Source organism: Nyctereutes procyonoides, unplaced genomic scaffold (genome assembly GCF_905146905.1).
Source record: "Nyctereutes procyonoides isolate TBG_1078 unplaced genomic scaffold, NYPRO_anot_genome, whole genome shotgun sequence".
NCBI classification, from domain to species: Eukaryota; Metazoa; Chordata; class Mammalia; order Carnivora; family Canidae; genus Nyctereutes; species Nyctereutes procyonoides.
The window spans coordinates 3,586,997-3,596,583 of NW_026575043.1; the positions used below are offsets into that span (position 1 = coordinate 3,586,997).

General features: G+C 49.8%; 1 pseudogene; it reads left to right on the forward strand.

Annotated features, from left to right (window-relative positions):
• Positions 1-2,842: 2,842 nt before the first annotated feature.
• Positions 2,843-6,568, forward strand: LOC129507865 (protein numb homolog; annotated as a pseudogene).
• Positions 6,569-9,587: the final 3,019 nt, after the last annotated feature.

The window sequence follows — 9,587 nt, forward strand, 5'->3', positions numbered from 1 at the left end:
CCAGGTCCCTGGTGCTGCTGCGTCTAGAATCAAACTATAGAGTCTCAGGGGTAGTTCTGCAGGCCTGGATGGTTTAGGCATAAACCTGTCCCATGTGGATGTGTATCCTGCTTATTAATCTTTGTATCATAAATATGACCAAAAGTCAAGACTGTGTCCCATAAACTTCACAGTACTAATGAAGGGACAAAATATTTGAGAATTCCTGAAATCTAGCATGCTTGTTGGCCATAAATATGAGGGAAGATGTTGAGAAACCAGATTCTTCTAAGGCAAAAGAAGATGTGTGCAGACAATGTGTATTTTAAAGGTAAATTCTCTGGCTAGTTCTTTTTAGAACAATGAAAAATTGTTCAATACTTCATTGGCTTTCTTGTTGTTGTATATTTAGGCTACGTAAGTATATGCTTGAGTAATCATTTCCTGACTTGGAATGAACACAGAAGAGCTGGCTTGCCTAGAGGTCAGGAGGTTAGCCTTGGAACCTTCCGGATTCTGTTTCTTCAGGAACAAGACTGGAACAGAATCTTCATAAAGTATTATTTTGTTAAAAGTGTAACCTGAGGTAGTACCTGCTTTTCAACTAAGGAAATGTTACACAATGTATTTAATGGCACAATTTAAACCCTCCAAGGGGAAATTAAGCAGATTATTTAAATCAAGGTGCCACTATCATCACCCATGGTTTTAAACAGCCTAAACTCAAAGAAGCATTTCTAACGTGATTGAGTGGTTTTTCCATAGTTAATGAAGCTAAATTTTAACTGAGTTCTATCTGACTTTTATCTGGATTTCATCAGAACATTACGGTCATGGCTTTTTAAAAATTTATTTACTTTGATTACCCTTCCCACTTTACAGTCCTTCCAAACTCTAGAGAAAATTAAGCTAGAAGTGTTTTCTGCCTCCGGGGCACATTGCTGATATTTCTTGGCTCATCTCACTGAGACCTGACATAGATCCACAGCACATAGTGTCAAAAAGATTTGTTCAGCTATGACCAAGCATCTCCAATTCTGTTTCATAGTAGCTGAAATGGAAAACTTCCTTTTTTACCTCGACGTCTTCTCCAGCCTGTTTCTTCATGATTCAAGATTATAATAGTGTAAAAACTTTTCAGTGGTTTCTTAGATAAGACCAAAAGCACAAGCAACAACAAAAGAAAAAAAAAGATAAATTGGACTTCATCAAACTTTAAACCATCTGTGTTCCAAAGAACAGCACCAAGAAAGTGAAAACACAACCCAGAGAATGGGAGAAGATACTTGAAATCATATATCTGAAAAGGGACTTATCTGTAGAATAAGGAACTCTTACACCTCAACACCTCAATAATTAAAAAAAAAAAGACAACCCAAGTTAAAAAGGGGGGGGGGCAGATCTCTGAATAGAAATGTCTCCAAAAAAATAGAAAAATGGCCAAAAGTACATGAAAGGATGCTTAACATCCTTAATCATTAGGGAAAGATAAATCAAAACCACCACAAAATACTACTTCACATACACTAGGATAACTAGAATCAAAGGGAGGGATAATAACAAGGATGTGAAGAAATTGGAGTCTCTATACACTGCTGGTAGGAATGTAAAATGGGGGCAGCCCTGGTGGCACAGCGGTTTAGCGCTGCCTGCAGCCCAGGGTGTGATCCTGGGGACCTGGGATCGAGTCCCACGTCGGGCTCCTTGCATGGAGCCTGCTTCTCCCTCTGCCTGTGTCTCTGCCTCTCTCTCTCTGTGTGTGTCTCTCATGAATAAATAGATAAAATCTTAAAAATTAAAAAAAAAAAAGGAATGTAAAATGGTGCCATCACTTTGGAAAACAGCCTGGCAGTTTCTCAAATGGTTAAAAGTAGAGTTAACATTCATCCCAGTAATTTCACTGCTAGGTCAAATCATTTCTCCTCAGAGAGAATTGGAAACATATGTCTCTGCAAAAACTTATACAAATGCTCCTAGCAATATTATTCTTTATAGCCAAAAAGCAGGAAAAAAACCCTTAAATATCCATCAGCTGGTGACTGAATAAACCAAAGACCATTTATGTGAATAATATGAAAACAATAATTTGAAAAGTTATATGCACCCCTATGATTATGGCAGCATAGTTTGCAATAGCCAAGTTATGGAACCAGCCCCCAGTGTCCATCCATAGATGAATGGGTAAAGAAGATGTGGTATATATATGGAGAAAGACAAATTCTGTATACATGATTTCACTTACAGGTGGAATCTAAAAAACAAAACACTCATAGATACAGAGAACAGAGTGGTGGTTGCAAGAAGGGAAGGGGGTTCGGGGCTGGGCAAAATGGGTAAAGGGGCTCAGATGTATGGTGATGGGTAGTCACTAGACTTATGGTGGTTATCACTTTGTAGTATATACAAACATCAAATTATAATGTAGACTTGAAGCTTATATAGTGTTACATACCAATTTTCCTTTTAAAAATGAAATATTTGGTGGACTATCACTCAGCATTAAAAAGAAACTAAGTACTGACACATACTACAACACTACATGAATGAACCATTATGCTTAGAAGCCAGTCACAAAAGGACACACATCATGTGATTGCATTTATATGAAATATAAGAGAAGGCAAATCTACAGAGACAGAACATAGACTAGTGGCTGCCTAATACGAGGAAGAAGAAGAAGGGGAGTAACTGCTAATGGATACATGATTTCTTGTTTGAGTGATGAAAATGTCCTAACATTGTGTTGATGATTGGACAACCCTGAAAATATTAAAAACCATCAAATTGTACACTTTAGGTGTGTTTATGGTGTGTAAATTACACTTGTAGCTGTTATTAGAAAAACTCTTCTATGGAGATGACCATGGGTACAAATGAGGGCCAGATCAAGAAGAATGAACCAGGAGCCTGTTGTCACAGAGGAGGTGGTGGCCCATGGTGGTGCTTGGTAGCAACTAGTGGCCGAGATAGAGACAGTGGTGCTGGAACTGTTCAGAGGCAAGGGCAGGCTTGGGGCTTCTAGGGAGGAGGTCCAGCAGAGCTGCCATTGCAACACAAGACTTTCCAGCACATCCATAGATTGGAGTATAGGCGTGCAAGCCACCCTCAGACACCTCAGTGAGGACAGATGAGAAACCCAAGACTCGGGGAAGTTATGAAACTCGTTTGGAGTCCCACAGCTTGTAAAGGGCTCAGCCAAGATCCAGAGCCAGCTTGTGAAAATTGGAATAAACAAGCCATAACAAAGTTTAAGGAGAAAGAAAGATGATTATGTTCTGGAGGGCCAGTGGTCCACATTAGTGGTAGACAGATGGAGGGGTTAGTCCTGGAAGATGTAGCTTCCTGGGATCCCTGGGTGGTTCAGTGGTTTGGCGCCTGCCTTTGGCCCATGGCATGATCCTGGAGTCCTACATCTGGCTCCCCGCATGGAACCTGCTTCTTCCTCTGCCTGTGTCTCTGCCTCTCTCTCTCTCTCTCTCTCTCTCATGAATAAATAAATAAAATCTTAAAAAAAAAAAAGAAGTTCTTCAAAGGCTTCTTTGGAAAAACTGGAAAGCAAGCAGTTAAGGTAGTCCTGTGGGTGTCCAGCAGGTGGATGAAAGAACTAAGGACCTCATAGTTGAGCAAACAATAGAAAAAGCCTCTTCCGCGGCCTCGGTGAGGAACTTTGATAGAGCCTCTCCGGCAGAAACGGTTGGACGCTGGGTGCGGGCGTCTGTCCTGGCCCCCTGGCCATCATGGACACAGGTGATGGGCTGAGCCGTGTGGAAGGCTGTGATTCTGTGGCCTGTTCAGAAGTGAAACAGAAGCAGGAGATGCAACATGGAAATGATGAAGTGACTGCTACTTTTGATGCCAGTTACGAGAGAAGGGCCTTTCCGTATCACAACAGCCATGGAGCAAGAGAGGAGATCGTAAAAAACAAATTCCAAGGTGGCAAGAAAGTGCCAGAAGCAGGAGGGGAGCAAAGAACATCAGCTCCCTGGGTTCACAGATCACTGTGCCTTCAGCACGCCCTCTGAGGATCCCCTCTTGTCTGCCCCAAGGACCAAATCAGTACAGTGGTAGCATCGCAGTCTCCTGCCTTTCAAGCTAATGACACTGATTTGGCCTTCCTAGTGCCTCCTGCTGAGCCAGACCCCACTGCTCTTGCACCCCTAGCAACGCTTGTGCGTGAGACTCACCCTTAGGCCCATGCCCCCTATGCCGCTAACAAGGGAACTGCAGTCACACATTTGAGGACGGAGTGGGGTCAGTCTTCTGGTGCTGCATCTCCAGGTCTCTCCCAGGCTGGTCACAGATGCACTCCCTCTGAGGCTGACCATTGGTTAGAAGAGGGACCCGAGGGCATCCAGGCTTAGCAGCCCCAGCCCTCACCTGTCCTGACAGCCAGTTCTGCAGCCTCCTCCACCCACTGCCACGACCCTGCCAGCACAGCCATTCCCAGAGAATGCATCCCTCACCTTTCAGCCCATGCTAGTGGGTGTGGGTGCACCCCTGCCGCCAGCCTTTGTCCCTGCCTGTCCTGTCCTGTCCTGTGGCCAGTGGGATGCCCTACCCAGCCCCAAATGGGCCTAGGGTGGGTATCACCCCCTTCCAGATGTAGCCAACATGTTGGGCTCTGTTTGACACCCCTCTCAGCCTCCCAGCTTGGTCAGGCAAAAAAGACAGTCCCTCAGTATGAGACAAGCAGAGATACTGCTAGTCCCTTCCTTAAGCCACCTACTCAGCACCTCAACGGTTCTGTAGCTTTCAGTGGTATAGACAGACGGTGGTGGGTTGGCCTCAGGAGATAGTTTCCTGCAGGCACCTGCCTGGTAGATCCTTCAAAGCCCTGGGGCTGCATTAGAAAACCAAGTCCAAGCAGCGTATCCAACCTCTCCACCAACCCTTTCTCCAGTAACTTACAGAAGGAAGACGTTTGAAATTGAACTTTAAGCAGTTTCTATGGCTTGTGTATTTCACCTGTACTTAGGCAAGGGCAGAGGCAGAGGTCAAAGGAGCAAAGGGAACTTTGTGTTTCCAATCAGTATACTTTTCACTAGTCTCAAGGGTACCAAGGAGCATGTCCAGGCAGAGTTCTGTGGAAGGTGATGTTGAGAAAAATAGGGGGAAAAAACATTCCTAGGGAAGAGTTGTCTTGCAGTTAGGCTGAAGTCAAGGAAATGTTGCACTCTGTTCTCTCCTGTGACTCCCTTAGCCCCATACAAACCCCTGAAAACAACGAGGCAGAAGTATCTGAACAGGAATTTGTATTCAAAGCGAATTTACTGGAATATAAAACAGTATGGGAAGCAAACCGATCTCCCTTTGTTTTTCAAGCCATTCACCTGCTACTTCTCAGTACTGGTCTGTCTTAGAGATCAAGAACATGGTGGTCTGTGCTTGGGCTGGGGATGAGAAGTAGGCTCTCCTGTCAGAATTCCCAGCAGAGCCCATTCACTGCTGTCCAGCAGAGCTGTATTTTAAGGGTAAAGTTGAGCTTCCACTTTGAGTAAAAATAAATATTATAAGTATTTACCAAAAAAAGCCAAAGACTTTATTTTTATGCATTAAGAATATTTTAAATAGTTCCCAATATTAAAAAGTTGTAGAGGACTAAGTGATCTTACAAAGGTAAAAGGGTGGGACACCTGGGTGGCTCAGTGGTTGAGTATCTGCCTTTGGCTCAGGTCATGATCCCGGGATCCTGGGATCGAGTCCCAAATCAGGCTCCTCGCAAGGCCTGCTTCTCCCTCTATGTCTCCATCTCTGTCTCTCATGAATAAATAAAATCTTACCCAAAAAAGGGTTAGCCATAAGGAATTATACATAAGATTGATTTATCAGTGATGCCTATTGAAGTGGAAAGAAGAAAGGTTGGGAGTTGCAGATGGGATCCCTAGCTTATTTGGTATCCTTCATTTTAAGTAGCACATTGCAGCAACAATCATGCATATGACCAACAGAGTCACTACGTTGCAGTTTTAAAGAAAATCAGGGGTGCCTAGGTGGCACAGTTGGTTGGTTGGGTGTCCAACCCTTGGTTTCTGCTAGGGTTACGATCTCAGGGTGGTGGGATCAAGCGCTGAGTCAGGCTCCATGCTCATTGTGGAGTTTGCTTGAAATTCCCTCTCCCTCTCTCTCTGCCCCTTCTGCTCATGCTCTAAAATAAATCTTAAAAAAAAAAATCAAAGAGCACTATTGTCCTGGTTTTAAAACCTGTGATGAAATTTTAATATCGTTATTTTAATGGAACCAATTTAAATACGCTGTGTAGCAAATGTGTATTTTCTTTTTATATACTGCTATGGTTGCCTTCTCTTAGTCCTCTACTTCGTTTTAAGTAAGGTGACAATGACATAATGATATCCATCGACTGGAATGCAGGATACTGTTAGTTTCTTTCATTTTTTTCTTTTTTTTTCCTTTCTTTTTTTTGGATACTGCTAATTTCTCATGTGAATCTTTGTTTTTGTTTTTGCCCGTTAGGTTTTGTCCCAAGTTTTGTGAGGATGGAGATTCTAGTTTTACTAGCTGTGTATGCCTCGGTATCCCACTTGAGAGCAGAACATCCCCTTGCCAGTTGCAGCCACTGGACCTCTGGTAATGAGAGATCCCATCTCGTTTTTACTTTTGAACGTTGGTCTTACAAATGTAAGTGATATATGTTTGTACAGATGAGAATTTATAATCTGCTGTAACAAAAAAAAATGTTTGTGGTAGAAAAGGGCATGAACCAGCATTAACTTTTTATCATTTTGCGGGGGATAACAAAATGTTATAATTCTTCAACTGTGAACATCTACAATTATCATTAGGATATGATTGTGAAAATACATCAGGGAAGCCCCAGCAAAATGTTAGCTTCATCTTTTTTTGTTTTAAATATTTTATTTATTTGTTCATGAAAGACACAGAGAAAGGCAAAGACACAGGCAGAGGGAGAAGCAGGCTCTCCGCAGGAAGCCCGATGTGGGACTCAGTTCCAGGACCCGGGGATCACGCCCTGAGCCAAAGGCAGACGCTCAACCACTGAGCCACCCAGGTGCCCCATTAGCTTCATTTTTTCAAGGTTAGTGAAAATATGGAAACCGCAGGACTCTCATCCTTCAGTTCCGGACAAGAATTTATATGGAAAGGTGGCTCCCAATTATTCTTTTGGCTCATGGTTGGGGGAAAAATGGTTACTATGTAGATAAGTTATTTTGATTTTCCCAAGGGCCATCATTTGAAGACACAATAGACTTCTAAATTTCACCATACAGCATAGCTTTCCTTCTGACAAGTATTGACCTTTGCTGATTAGACACATAACTGTGTTAGCGGCACATCGGAGCTCTGAAAAATGGCACTCAACGTGTATTCAGCGAACAAGGCCAACTACCAACAGTACCCTCTTCGTGTTTTCCAAATGTGGTGCAACACATTGGGGCCTGGGTCTGAGGTCCCGGAGGGTCCCAGCACACCCCGCACGGTGACACGGGGGGACACCGGGCCTGGGTCTGAGGTCCCGGAGGGTCCCAGCACACCCCGCACGGTGACACGGGGGGACACCGGGGCCTGGGTCTGAGGTCCCGGAGGGTCCCAGCACACCCCGCACGGTGACACGGGGGGACACCGGGGCCTGGGTCTGAGGTCCCGGAGGGTCCCAGCACACCCCGCACGGTGACACGGGGGGGACACCGGGGCCTGGGTCTGAGGTCCCGGAGGGTCCCAGCACACCCCGCACGGTGACACGGGGGGACACCGGGGCCTGGGTCTGAGGTCCCGGAGGGTCCCAGCACACCCCGCACGGTGACACGGGGGGACACCGGGGCCTGGGTCTGAGGTCCCGGAGGGTCCCAGCACACCCCGCACGGTGACACGGGGGGGACACCGGGGCCTGGGTCTGAGGTCCCGGAGGGTCCCAGCACACCCCGCACGGTGACACGTGGGGGGGCACCGGGGCCTGGGTCTGAGGTCCCGGAGGGTCCCAGCACACCCCGTACGGTGACACGGGGGGGGCACCGGGGCCTGGGTCTGAGGTCCCGGAGGGTCCCAGCAACACCCCGCACGGTGACACGGGGGGACACCGGGGCCTGGGTCTGAGGTCCCGGAGGGTCCCAGCACACCCCGCACGGTGACACGGGGGGGACACCGGGGCCTGGGTCTGAGGTCCCGGAGGGTCCCAGCACACCCCGCACGGTGACACGGGGGGACACCGGGGCCTGGGTCTGAGGTCCCGGAGGGTCCCAGCACACCCCGCACGGTGACACGGGGGGACACCGGGGCCTGGGTCTGAGGTCCCGGAGGGTCCCAGCACACCCCGTACGGTGACACGGGGGGGCACCGGGGCCTGGGTCTGAGGTCCCGGAGGGTCCCAGCACACCCCGCACGGTGACACGGGGGGACACCGGGGCCTGGGTCTGAGGTCCCGGAGGGTCCCAGCACACCCCGCACGGTGACACGGGGGGGCACCGGGGCCTGGGTCTGAGGTCCCGGAGGGTCCCAGCACACCCCGCACGGTGACACGGGGGACAAAGTCGCGGGGGCAGGTGCCTTGCCGCTGTCCGCCGTCCCGGCAGCCGCGCTGGCCCACGGCGCAGGTGACCTTGGTCGGCGCTCGAGGCCCGCCCTCACGCCCGCGCACGTGGCCGGGGGGCGGGGGCGGAGCCGCGCGGCCCCGGGAAAGCGCACACAGGGCGGGCGCTGGCAATCACTCGTTCGCTCGTTTCCGCAAGCCCCCGCGGTTGGCTGTAAATGAAGCACAGCGAGGCGAACCGGGACGTCCCCGCCGACCTTCCCACGCAGACTTCCCAGTCCCTCCGTGACTCCGCCCCCGCCCCCGCCGCCTGGGCGCGGCCTCGCTGCCGGACCTATCCGACCCTCGAACCAGGACCCCGGAAGAGCGTGTCCATCCGGGTGCTCTCCGCGAGCGCCAGGGGGCGTGGCCTCGTGACGCCCGTGCGGGGAGGGGCGAGGAGCCAGCTCGGGCGCTGGGAGCTCCTGACGGAGGGGGCGGTGGGAGCCTGGGCGGTCCCTTGCCACGCTCCGTGGAAGCCTCAAGCTGCGCGAGAGGGGAGTCTCTCTTCTCAAAGTCCCCCTTTGTAGCGGGAAGATCCCCTCAGAAGCTTCCCTGCCCAGCCTCCCCTTCCCAGCGCTCCCTCGCACCCTCTCCCCCCGCCCTTGCTTCCTCTGTGCTTGACTTGACAGCCACGAACCACTTTGGGCGTCCAGCCTGTCCCCCCCCCCGGTCGGCGCGGATGGTGGCGGCCGGCGCGCTGCGCAGCCGCAGAGCGTCTTGGGCGTTTCCGCTTAGGGGCGTGTGACGCAGCGGCCGCCGCTGCCATTTTAAGTTGTTTGTTCTCGCTTCCCTTCGCAAACGCGACTCTGCCCCGGACCGGGAGGCGCCGACGCCGCCGCCGTGTCCGCAGCCAGCGGTTGGGGGGAACGAGGCTGTACCAGCGCGGACGCTCACCCTCCGCTTCGGCTGCTCCCCCTCCGGGTCTCCTCGACCTTCCTTGCCGAGAGCCGGAGCCCGGCCGCGGGGGGAAGAGCGCCTCGAGAGCAGATGCTTGAACTGAAATAACTTTATTCTGGGGGTTTGCCTCGCCGACAGACCCCTTAGCGCAGGGCTCCCCTCCCCT